Consider the following 12,951-nt stretch of genomic DNA (forward strand, 5'->3'; position numbering starts at 1 on the left):
ATTGGCCTGTGAAGCTGGACAACTGAGGTTCTGGTGTCACAGCTGTACATATGGGTCTTTCTATAGATGGGTTGCTGGATGGTTTCATTTTTCCCAGCTTTCTTAGTGAGGCTGTGACAGGAGCTGGATCACTGATTCAGCTGAACACTAACCCCACAAACAAAATTATTTACCTATAGGTTCTCCTTAGGACTGTAGAAATGATAAAGTACATTCGCAAGCAGTGTAGTTTCTGGAGTAGTACTCCAAATAAGATTACTGTGGCTGTTGAAGTAACTTTAAGATGAAGTTTGATCCCTATGAGAGGGAGTCTAGGATGTGCTTGACTGCAATAACAGTGACTGGCAGGCAAGATCTTAGGGGGGCTGCTCCCTTACTAATGATGCAGAGCATCTGAAACTGACAAATACCATAGACAGGGCAGCGCAAGACTGTGGGCTTCTCTTTTAGTGTAATTAGTGCAATAACCATTTTTAGCTTTTCTAAGTGCCTCTGAAGTGATATAGATTGCCACCACTTCAGCAGTGGTTGGGAAAATCAGAAACTTGAGAATCATAAACATTACTGCACCTTAAAAAATATAAAGTAAGAAAATGCTATGTTCAATCTCTTTCTCCTGCCTCCTTCCTCATCAAAAACCTGTTCATTCCATGACAGTAGCGGCTTTCTCCTTTGCTTAAAATCAACATCAAGGTAAGAGAAGGAGATCAAGTAAATGCAAACAGGCAGATTTTAAACTGGCTGACATCTACCTCCTGCTTCAAGCTGAGAAGGCAAATCTTTAGCAAATCATTTAGGACCTGCTCATTGTTATAAATCAGGTCTGATATGTTCAATCATACTTTTGCTCAGTATCTTTTTATTTTATTTCAGATTATTGTTTTATCTTTCAAGTGAATGTGTTTCATGTCCTTAGCAGTAGTAAGCAGGTGTAACGTTGCCAAGGAAGAATAAAAGTGAGCAATAGATACATGGAGCTTTTCAGGCAGTGCATCAACTTTTGCATGTACTGGCTAACTCTTCTTTTCCACTCTGCAGTAATTCGAGTAACAGAAAAAATGTTCCGCTTCTGTGCAAAAGCCTACTTCAAACTAGGTATATCGTTTTATGTTTGCTCTCAATGAGACAAGTATTGTGATGAAGCTATTATGGCTCAGTCTTCTGATGAAGGCCTATTAATCACTTTTCCTTTGGCCTGAGAAGTATATAATTTCTTTTGTCTCAGCAGCTGTGAAGTTCATAATCTCTCTTCCTCAGTGTGATTACTGACAATTGCATTTAGACTTCAGTGAGTAACTATTGTGTGTTTGTTTTCGTTCCTATCCACTAATGAATTGATATATGTGTAATTCTAATTCACATTGTTCCAATGTGATAGCAAGTGTGATGCTAACTGGTTGGGCTGTTCTGTGGAATTTCAATTGAATGCCTCCAAGCTCCAACAGAAAATGGAAACATCTGCTTTCCGAGCTGTTTTTTGGCTGGTTGGGTGACTCAACTTGTAAAACTAGCAAAAAGAGCAAGTAAATTTTCTTTTTATTTGTCACTCAATTAAATTGAACTGATAGGAAATACTTTTTTTTTTTTTTCATCTTCTTTGATCAAAGTAAAAGCTGTTTGTCTACATTTTCTTTCAAAAGCCTATATTTTGGAAAACATCCCGAACCAAATGTCAGGGAATACTGAGAAGGGTAGAGAGAAGGATCAAGGCAGTTGAAGTGTTTTCATTTCAGCAGTTGTGAAGTGCTTCAGTTTCAAGCAATGCTTGTTAATTAATATCAATGAACTCATGTTTCCAACCAAAACTTCTTTTCTAAATTAGGCACTAAAAACTCCTCTGACAAAATGATGAGTGAAACCATTTAGAATATATATATTCTAATATGTATTCTATATATGTATTCTATATATTAGAATATACATATATTGAGAAAATTGAATCAGCACAGATTCTTTTCCAACACTTTCAGTTTGAATAAATAGGCATTTTCTGATGAGAATTCCCAAGTAGTTCCAGTAGCAGTGTCTTCTGATGAACCACAAGTGGTACATAAGTGACCAGAGATTTTCTCTAGTGGCCTATCTACTGATTTGTCCTCTTCTTTTTACTGTTATCCACAACAGTGTAAAAATCCCCTAATGAAACATAACACCTATTCATTTGTTGTAGTCTGTCTCCTAGCAAGCAGAAACAAACCAGAGACCCCATCATCAGCTTGTGAGATTTACATCAGGACAGATCTTTTGTTTTGACTTTGCACAGAGCCTAGTACAAGTTTCGTAACTGAGAGGAATGGCAGTAGTAGAAATGATCAGTAAGTTGAACTGATAAATTTACATAAATCTCAGCATGTCTATGGTAATTCCATAGTCTCTGTGCCATGTCCCAGATATTGTAGATCATAGAGGAAAATTGTAATTTAACTGTGGAAGGAAGAATACAGGAGTCGTTTAGTTCAAGATAACAAACTGTCATGATAATTGGATTGAAAACCACTGAACTTGGTAGAAACTGTCTTCTTCTATTCATTACCCCTTGTATCACCCTCTGGAAACAAAATCCTAAACTGTATTGGGCTGAGGAAGAAAATTTCTACATAGGTAGATGTCCTATACACCCAGTTTAAAATCAGATTACTAGAAAACGGTCCTTGTGTACTCCTTAGAGGTATTTCTTGGAACTTGTCCACAGAACTGTGGAATAACCTTGGATTTATGGCTTGTTTTATGGCTTGGCATCCATCTCATGCTCAGTAACCCAAGACCAAATCCCCACACTGTCTAGGAGGAACATCCAGTGAGGTCATGAAGTGAACCTCTACAAAACTCTTTCAGCAAGTTTTAATGTCATTTATTGATCCCCTGCCAAAATGTTGGGTAGAGTCTTGCAAGTGCTCTGAAACATCACCTAACCACTTCTGGCAAAGTGAGAGATTTACCAGAATGGATTTTGATGAAGGAGCTACCCATGCCATCTGGCACACACACCAGGCCATGTGGACATGCTCTGCTGAGAACCCTGTTGGCAGTGCTGGAGAAGGGAAATGTGTGCCAAGCACAGTGGGCTCTTACCACCTGAATTTGTGCACAATTTGGCACTCATCTCATGCTACAACTAACTAGAGCAAGGTAGTCAAGATCAATAACCGTGAAGCTCAAGTGCACATATCCAGATAAAGTTCCTGTGTTTGCATCAGTGGCTGAACTGGCCAGCCTTCAGACAAAGCTTGTTCTCTTCAGAGTGTCTGTGGTCAGCAGAGCCCACATTTGTGTGTGCCTCCAAAGTGATTTTCTCCTTCAGATCTCTCCTGTCTTGCTGCTAGTGGTTTGGGAAAAAGGTTGAAGAAACTGTGCTTTCTCCTTTCTTCCTCACCAACAGCAGGGGCACTGAGGCAGTGCGGGTAAAGGGCTTTCTTCACATCTACAGCATGTCTGAAGTGGGCATATTCCTGCATCAAGAACAGATAGTTCCCAAGCTGATACAGAGCATGCTCGAAAAGCAGCAGGCACAGGATTATAACCAACCAAATAAAAAACCCCAACAAACCAAAACCCAACAATAAATCAGAATGATGCTCCCCTCACGCCCAAAACAGAGTATCCTAGGTCTTAGCTTTCATCTATCCCAGGGCTCTTAGGGAGAAAGTTAAAAGTAACCACTGTAAGCCCCCTCATTGTTCCCCAGTAATGAAGTTGACAGTTCCTGCTCCTCTTACATTTTAGAAACACTTCAGTGTTTTTCTGAATTGATTGAGTTAACCATAATCTTCCCAGGGACCATAACATTGATGGAGATTGCCAGACAACAGCATGTTTTGGCCTCCTCCATCAGGACACGGTGCTGGGAAGGGGCCTTGGAGGCAGCAGTGCTGGAAATGTGCCTTGCAGGAAATCCCCAGCTCCCAGTTTGGCTTCCCTGTGAGCCTCTGCTGGGATGGGCAGGAAGATACTGAGCAGGGACCAGCATCTGCCCGTGACATTTCATTCACAGGGTATTTTTTGCCCTGAAGAAATGCCACAAGCAGACCTCCAGGGAGAGGACTGTCACCGTTTGGCCTTTCTCCCATTTCCCTTTTCTTTTCCTGTTCACTGCAGCATTATAATCTTCTTCAGTCGCTTTCACAGAGATGTCTGTAATAATGGATCCCCTGGATCCTCTCCCCAATAAACAAATTATGGGGAAGCAGAGTTCTGCTCAAAGGATAGAGCAGCCTTCTGGCATTGAAACTGCTGTCATTCCTGGGCCAAGCAGAAGAGTTCTGTACTTTTCTTCTCAGTCCAAAGGAGAAATTTCTGCTGTAATTAAGAATGGGTGAGAGTGAGCTATGTGCTAATAGCCCTAATCAATTGGGATTATCCCTTGGCTGGGACTAATCTCCTTAGCTATGGAACATGCCTGAGTGTAGTGTAGTGTCTCTGAATGGGAGACTGGCTCTTAAAGTAGCATCCCAATTTATTCTTGAAAAGATGGAAACAAGATGAGAAAAGGAACAAAGGAACAATATATTTACTTTGACAGTGGATTGCTTTAATGAGGGACTCAACAGACACAGAGGCATTTGATGTGTTTCATGGCATCGAATTTGCAAAGTATTACAATGTAGGTATCTGTAATCTGTAAATGTATATGTCTAATGAGCCCTTGTGTTTGAGCACAACAAGATAAAATTACAGTGAAAACAGAATCTTCGTGTTTTTCCAATGCTTGGTGGCTGGTAATATGAATGATTCCATAGCCAAGGGTGTGAGGTTATGAATAAATAGGGTTTTATATGTAACAATCACAAAAGATTTATAGATATGGAATTGGATTTCCTCATGCATGAATCTTAAACCATGGAAAACATCGCTCTTTATAGACTTTCAGCTTCTATTCGAGTTGCTCTTATTTACAGGATAAGGTGGTTTTGCATACACTACATTTAAGGAAGCAGTGTTATGTTTCCACAAGGCATGTTGGAAAGGGTGACATATTATGCTAGGAAAGGATTATTGTTGTACAGAAGCTTAAGTCAGAGCAGACTTTAAGAATAGTGAGCCTGGCAAACTGCAGCACAGTGCAGCAGTCAGCGCTCCTATGTCTGTTTGAGGAGATACTAATCCATGAGAGGTCACCAAAATTTGAGGTAAATGCATTGTTAAAGGCTGCAGTAATCACTAGGACAAGTCACATGCTGAAGTTGAAAATATGCTCAAGTGCCCTTCTGGACAGATATAAAAGTAGAGCACCAGTCTGTAATTTTAACACTTTTCCTGTAGCTCCACTGACTTTAATCTTCCTGTGCTATTCTTTTCCTTTAGAATAATGAACTGTATAAACTCCTGGGGATTTTAGCAGAGTTCAATAGACCAGAAAAATAGGACAAAAAAATAATGCAAAGTATTCCTTACTATCCTGACATTCAAGGAGACAGTGATTGGTTGAGTTTCTGGACACTTAAGGACTCTCAGCCAGCTTTTGCTCCTATACAAGTAAAGACTGAAAGCCAAATTATTTGTGTGGAACAAGGGTCAGGCAGTGTGCTGTTTGTGTCAATCTATCATAACCGTTCAACAGAGGAATGTGATTCTGATACTTTTGAGAAAGTGCAGGTATGTCCCGTGGTTATTAGTCAGCCTTTGATGAAATGTCCCTGGGTTTGAATTCTCTGTGTTAATAAGGCATGGAGGTAATGGATGATGAGCTGTCAGTGTCTACACTTAGAAATAATCAGGCGTGGCTAGTGGTGAGTTTCCATCTGGTAAAGAGTGCATGGACAGTCTGCTAGCTGGCAGTGGAATCAGGAAATACATGGCTTACCTGGGGCACTCTCAACTGGCAGAAATCACAATATTAATTTCCTCCTCTTCATGTTATCCATCTTTAGTGACTTTCTCCTATGACAACAGCCTCCATCTGCAGAAGATGCCGCTTGATTTTGTTGTCTGTGCATTGTGATCTAGGCACCTGGCACTGGATCATCACGGATTTAATTGGTAAAGACCAAGGGGCAAAACTGGTAACTTTGTATTAGCTGTCCCAGCAATGCAACTAACTTACTCTGCAGCAGTGTTGGAGAGCTGCCATATCCAGCCAGCCTGCCTACTGCTTTTCATTTGCTACATTTCGGTGTTTTAAGCAAAGGCGAGCAAATTCTACAACCTTCAGTCTGCTCCTTAGCCAATACATCAAGACTGTGACATCATTTTGCCTTGCCACATTTTCCTCAGGGGATGGTGGACTGACAGCTGGACTGACAGCTCATGCAGAGATTGTGGTGAGCCCATTTGCTCACCTTCACAGCATCAGCAAGAGTACTGAATATCCTGAGGACTGTGAGAACATGGACACTGCCTTGCTTTTGTCGCATCTGAATTGTTCTTATCCTGTATTATTTTGAAGAATGTCTTCTCAAAAACAGTTCAAGGCAAAGCTACATGGTAAAAATGACCCAGAACATGTATTCCTTTCCCATGTGTCGCAGAGATGCTGGGCTGACTAATAACATTACTACTGTCATCATCTGTCCCTTCCCAATACCTCTGAAATCACTTTGCAAGCGACCCATAATTACAGCCCTTAGATTGAAGACCAACAGAATACTCAGTCTTTAAAGGCAGCACAAGAGGGATACTAGCACCAACATGATTTGCGGGACTGCCTTTGTAAGTTAGTACAAAAGTTGGCATGAAGATTCAGGATTTTATCCATGGCACCTTAACTATTGTGGTTTAGGTAGACCTGCTTGTAAATAACATATAGCTTATATGGTAGCAATAAACTACTACACATTAAGTATATATGAAATGCTATAGCTGCAGCAAAACCAAGCTTTAGCAGAAGTTGAACCTTGTAAATCACTCCTACGAACTTCCTTCAGCATCTGTTCGGGAGCCAAAAGTCACTGGAGCACAGCCAAGGAGCCAGGCAGCCACCCCCTGGCAGTGCCTCTATGTTAGGAAGGGTTGAGCAAAGTCACTCTTAAGAGGGAGGAAAGTATCTGATGGAGAGGAAACTATTAGCCCTGTTGTGCAAGCACTCAGTAAGACATCAAGAATGTGGTTCATGCTGCTGGGGCATGTTCTAGGACAGTGGACTCAGCCTGCAGCAAGGTCTAGAGAAGGGCTGCCGACATGTCAGTGAGCAGAGGAATGGCAAGTTCACCATTTGAGAGGACCCCAAGAGAACTTGGCTCAGCAAGGATACCATAGGATGCACGACTTTCAAGGTGGAGTTCTCTCAGTTTTCCAAAAGGAATTAAGTGGTACCTGTGGGGAGGTGGACTCAGTCCTGCAGGTCTGTGGAATCTTGAACCAAGCAGATAAATCTGATGAGTAAAACAGATGGATTCACTTACATTGGTTCTTATGTGTCAGTGAATGTTGTTCACAGAATGTCCTTGAACTCCAGTCTCTGCCAGATTTTTGCAAGATGAGCAAGGGAGACCCAAAGACCAGATGGAGCTAGGAGAGAGATTTCACAGTATTATCACCCCAGAGGGAGTGACAATAGCAGGGAACATATACATCTCCCTGGCTTAGTGACTTGTACGGAAACCCATCCTCTTCAGAAACCTCACGTTTGGTGCCTTAAGGTATTTTTACTAGTACATTCTGCAAAACTGCTCCTCCTTAATGTGTGTAAATGAAATCTGTTTGCTGACACTGGCACCTCGATGTCATTTCAACAAGTGGAAAAAATCCTGCATCCGATGAGAGGAAGATGGCCTGTAATACAATGTGTATGGGATTCACACCAAGCAGGGTTCATCAAGGTATTTAGTTCACACAGCCTTGTCCAAGACTGATTAGCCAATGGTACTGCTGATTTATGTTTCTATCCTGTTGCAGGTTTATTGGGCTGCAGTGGTTTGGTCTGATTTTTGCCCTCTCCAAGCAGGCAATGACTATGCCTGCCTACCTATCACACTGGTTTTGTTACCACTTGCAAATGGAGTGAACTGAGGTTGACATTACCTGAGTGATCGATCATTGAAGCTGAGAACTACTCCCACTCAAAAGAACTTGTTTGGGAGTATTACATGGTGAAAAATACCAGGAACTATTTGGTTTTACATCTTCCACCTCATTATTCACCTCAGCCACTGAAATGGTATGATAGTAGACGAGGAGCTTTACTGGACAATTACAGAGTCCAGAATCGTATCACTGGCTTTGGAAACCAGGTCTAATGGTTAACTGGTGTTTTTAAAGTCACATCACGTCAGGCCTGAGAAATGCTAACTCAATGTACTCCAGAAGTTTGGGCTGCTGATCTTTCCTAACTTGATGAGTAGAAACAAGTCTCTGTGCTGTATGGATGTGCTGGTATTCGACTTATGTATTTTGAAATAAAGCACCACACAATATTCCTTTGTCTACATGTGTATACTGAGGGCTGTGTTTATGACACCACTTCAGGTGTCAGCATCTGCTGTGATGCACAGGAGTATAGTGAAGCATTTGGCCTACGCTTTGTCTTCCATCTGGCCAGTATACAAAGTTACAGTGCAAACCCACTGAGATTACACATTTTCTGCATCACGTTGTAAAGGCCTCCAGTGCAGGGGATGGGAGTGAAGGAAGTGTTGACAGCTGAAAAAGTTACTGGACATTTGTAGAAGGAAAGAAAGTTATTGCAGAGCAGTCAATATACTGACTGCCTCAAAAGTCAGAGAACAAAATACCCAAAATACCCAAAAGTGATATTTTTTTTTTTGTCACAGAAGGACACTTATAATATTCCCTTCTGATAGAAATACCAAAAATAGCTATTTTTTTTATCATTTAACTTGATAAAAGTACTCTGTCTCCATCCACTTGTGTTTGTATTTATGAAAAAGTTACAGGGTATTTTTCTCCTAACCCGTCTAAAAGGCGTTTCAGGAAAATACAGTTGTTTTTAGTGAGATTTTAAATTCTGTCCAGAAGAACTCTTTGCAGAAATGCAAATAAAATAAGAAGGTTCTTGTCCTGTTGTCCCTTTTCTTCCTTTACCCTCCTTCATCCTTCTTTGCAGTAGAAATCTAATGGAAAATTAGTGCTGTTAACTCTTCTGGTTATGACAAAGATGCCTCCAGAATATGTCAATTCCACAGACGTGATAATGCAACAAGAATCTTCCAGTACTAGCAGAAAATGATCCACAGAGGAATAAAATTCAGCCCATTTTCCCACAAAATCAATGTGACTGTAATATTGACTGGTTTTTGGCTTTTTCTCCTGACAGATTACTCAAGTGCTGGACTTTTCCTGAGACTGTGCTGGTCCTTTTTGTATTATTCTTTTCTTTTTTTTCTTTCTTTTTGTTAAGGGTCAACTGTTCATTTAAGCTGAATAAATTCTCCACTTGCCAAGCTAAATATTACAGACAAGGAGATACTTGTCCAAAGTAGCTCTTTATGGTAATGCACCCTGACCTTTCAAGCAAGGGGCATTTGAGGTTGTGAAACAAGCCCTCAGTATGCGAGATGCCACTGGAGCATAGAACGCATTCACTCCCCCTTCATGCCATACCCCTTTGACGTGGCAGTTACTTAAGATGGGACCTGCCTTAACAGTTGTTTTATGGTTGTGACTTTGGCTGCAAGACTGTTTTAGCCGTGCAGAGAGAGTAGGCGTGCTTGAAATCAAGTGTTAGAAGTCTGTTTATGCTGTTACTGAGAGCACAACCCTGACCTCTTGTTGCTGATGATATTTCTGTAGCCTCTGTGACACCAGTTAGTACCATTTGCTCCTGTGGAAGAGCCTGATTGTGCCAGAACATGCTCATCTAAGCAGCTCTACAACATGGACACAATTGCTGCACCCACCTGCCACCACAGTAATTTCTGTGCTCAGCTTTAAATTTCAAAGTTGTTATTTCTCTCGTCTTATACTGAAGTAGACAGAATAACTAAGCAACAATCCACGCACTAGCAGCTAGTGTGTGTTGCTAGTCTGAGCAGCTACAATTCAGCTTCATGAGACTGTCTTGCACATAGAGATGCAGACCTCCTCTTCCCTCTTCCTTTTCCCCTCGTATTTGCAATCCCAGGCAAAGTCCAGAAGCTGCTGAAGGTCTCCAGAACTGAAGGACCTAAGGGTTTGTGGGAGGTGGTGGTGATGGCTCTACTCTTCTTTTCTCTGTCCCCAGGTGGCATCTTTCAACAGATGCTGCAGCAGCATGGAGAAAAAGGCACCCAGGAGAAGTTTAGGGTCTGCTTCTGCCACGTGAGTCAGGAGATGTTTGAGGGTCTGGTCTGTCTTCCTCCTAAGGGCAGGGAGAGTGGCTATATACTGTGTGGGGAATGCATAACATTTAGGTCTTTGTCTCTGGTTCTGGTCAGGGAGTTCTTTTGCTTTCCCAGCTACTCTGAGAGTTTTGAGTCCATGCAATAGACTCAACCCCAAGATAAGGGTCAGGAAGAGACTCACACATGATGCTGCTTTTCTTGTGGAATGGGAATCACAGGGTTATCTTCCTCATCTCAGGTGCTGGCAACTGCTGCTGTTGTCAGCACACTGCTGGCCATGGTGGACGTGTAGGACAGCCAGGACAAATTGCATTCCTGGGTGAAAAGACTGTTCAAATTTCCAAATGCAGTGCCACAAAACCCCGTTGCTTAACTGGTGTTTTCCACATGACTGTCTCCCCATCCTGCGTATCCTTAGTTCTCAAATTCTCCTGAAAGTGTTCTCGAATATACAGATTTTTTCTGCTGTTGCATGGATGAGGATCTTGTACCTGCTTCCTCCTGAAAAGAGCCAAGTCATCAATAGGTAAGAATTTCTTGCCAGTGCTGTGGAGACAGCAGTGTTGTCCCTCTGCTTTGCCTGTGGGAGCTGGCAGCAGCACTCATATTAAGATGCTGGCCAAACCAATAAACTCCGTTGTGCCATTTGAGTAACAATGGTCTCTTCTCAGAGGGAAAAAGAGATGAGAAGAAGAAAAAGCAAATCCTGGGGGCTAAGCAGGATAGTTTCTGTTTGTCACTCTTAAGTTGAACACAAGCATGGTTTTTTCCCCTCTGTTCCTTAATTTCTGTTTTCAGTTTCTTTAAAATGATGGAAATTGGTGGGTTTAGAACCTCGAGAGCCTTTCATTTGTCAAGATTGTCTTTTCGTCAAGATTGTCTTTTTTTCCCAAGATTAACTAAGCACAGCTCCCCGAGAGAGGAAATCATGCTGATAACCAAGCCAGATTGACCATTTTTGCTGTTCTGATGTGTAGGCTGGCCTCAGGAACATCCACAGATTGCAGCACTGACTCTGCAAGAGAGTATTCTGCATGGCTGTATGCCTCAACCTGTAATCAGGGCTGACTCTTCTTATGTGCCACTTGTCCCAAATCCCCAAGGGCTCTTGAATATTGTTCTGTGTCCTTTTTTACTCTATTCAGTAACTGAGCTTCATTTCTTTAATGAGACCAACCTGCAAATTAGAGAGAGTTTGGCTGTAGAATATCAAACTCATACTTCATATGAACAACCAGCTTCCCATCCCTGTTTGCCTTTTGGCCCAAACATTGTGTTCATAATGGAGTGCACTTGTATTTTGTACTGTAACACATTTTATACCCTTTATAACCTGAGAATGACAACCTGGGCTCGTGGTATTTGTTATCTCTCAAGAGTGAGACATGCTGCAGCTGTCCATGTTTTATTTTGACAGACTTGGCTATGGGTATAAAGAAACATAACAAACTTACTAGAAGCTATTGCTTCAATCCAATGAGTAGGTTCAATCAGCAATGTAATATGCATATACTTTGCTAACAGGCATAAGACTTTTATAAGACTATAAAAGGAGTGCGAGATTGATATGTTTGCATAGAAAGTTGCAATTTCAAAGAATTTCTCCCTTGCACAGTTGTTCATTTATGCCTGTGTAATTGACTTATAAACACCCTTATTTTGTTAAAAAGGTATTTACATGCTTAACTGTTTGCTCGCTATCCATACTCCTTGTGTGTAAAAAGCCTGACCATGCCAAGATTAATTCCACATGTTTGCAGAAGTGGGCCCACAGATGGCTGCTAATTTCCCTTGGCATCCTTATAAACCAATATGTTTCTGTTATTTTATTTCCAAAATAAACACTATGCATTTACTTTATTATATTTGACATCATAATTTCAGGTTTTGCTTTGGACTACGAGGCTCAGGGCTCTCAGGGTAGCTTTTCTTGTTATTAAGCAACAGTTACATAGTTGTAGTTAGTGGATTATGTTTGAATACATGCTTAACAAACAAATGCACAGCAGTTTCTATAATAAAGTGGAAAACACGCCTTTGTAATATGTGTTTTTCCAAATAGAAAGCATAAAGTGTAGTTCAAAAATGATTCTTTATTTTTTATTTTGTCCTTTCTTTTACTGAATGAAAAATGCCTGCATTCTAATGAGGAAAATCATGAGAAACAGCATTCACAATGAAGTAGGACAAAGACTGTTGTTGATTTAAATATGTTTTTAATCTCAATTAATGTTTGAAATTATTTTAAGGGCAGAAGTGACTTCCAGCAGGGCCTGGTCCCACCAGTGAGTGTACACTCATGAACTAAGCCCTGGGAGCTCTCAGGCTTCTCAGCATATGGATGTGTTGGTCACTCACTTCTCCATCTCCAGGCACTTTTCCTAAGGTCAAGCCTTTATCCACAGCCCTCCTGTTAACACGAGGCCTCATAGCTGCCTGAAACAAGCAGTTGTCCCCAGTGCTTTTTGTATGTATGGTGTTATTTCACTCCCACCTTATGTGATCGTTTGCCTTCATCTGTGTACCTGAAAATCTGGAAGTCTAAAATCTGTAAAGGACAAGTTCTTTAGGCAGAGTTCCTACACTGCAGAATTTGCTCCTGTGCAAAATGTAGGGCTGGCTGAAGGAAGCAGGTAATAATCCAATGGCTGTTGACAGATGGAAGATTGGAAGATACATTATATTTGCAGTCAGCTCTGTATTTATGCAACAGATTTAATTACATGGTAGAATTAAT

The 12,951-nt window shown here is 41.2% G+C and overlaps 1 protein-coding gene across 1 annotated transcript in view; it reads left to right on the forward strand.

Annotated features, from left to right (window-relative positions):
* Positions 1–12,951, forward strand: part of LOC130606549 (band 4.1-like protein 4B) — a 71,701-nt gene that overhangs the window by 51,170 nt on the left and 7,580 nt on the right. The gene's annotated exons all lie outside the window — the stretch shown is intronic.

The sequence above is a fragment of the Pezoporus wallicus genome, unplaced genomic scaffold, assembly GCF_028554395.1.
Source record: "Pezoporus wallicus isolate ANWC-B61680 ecotype Strahan unplaced genomic scaffold, APGP_CSIRO_Pwel_v1 contig_749, whole genome shotgun sequence".
NCBI lineage: Eukaryota > Metazoa > Chordata > Aves > Psittaciformes > Psittacidae > Pezoporus > Pezoporus wallicus.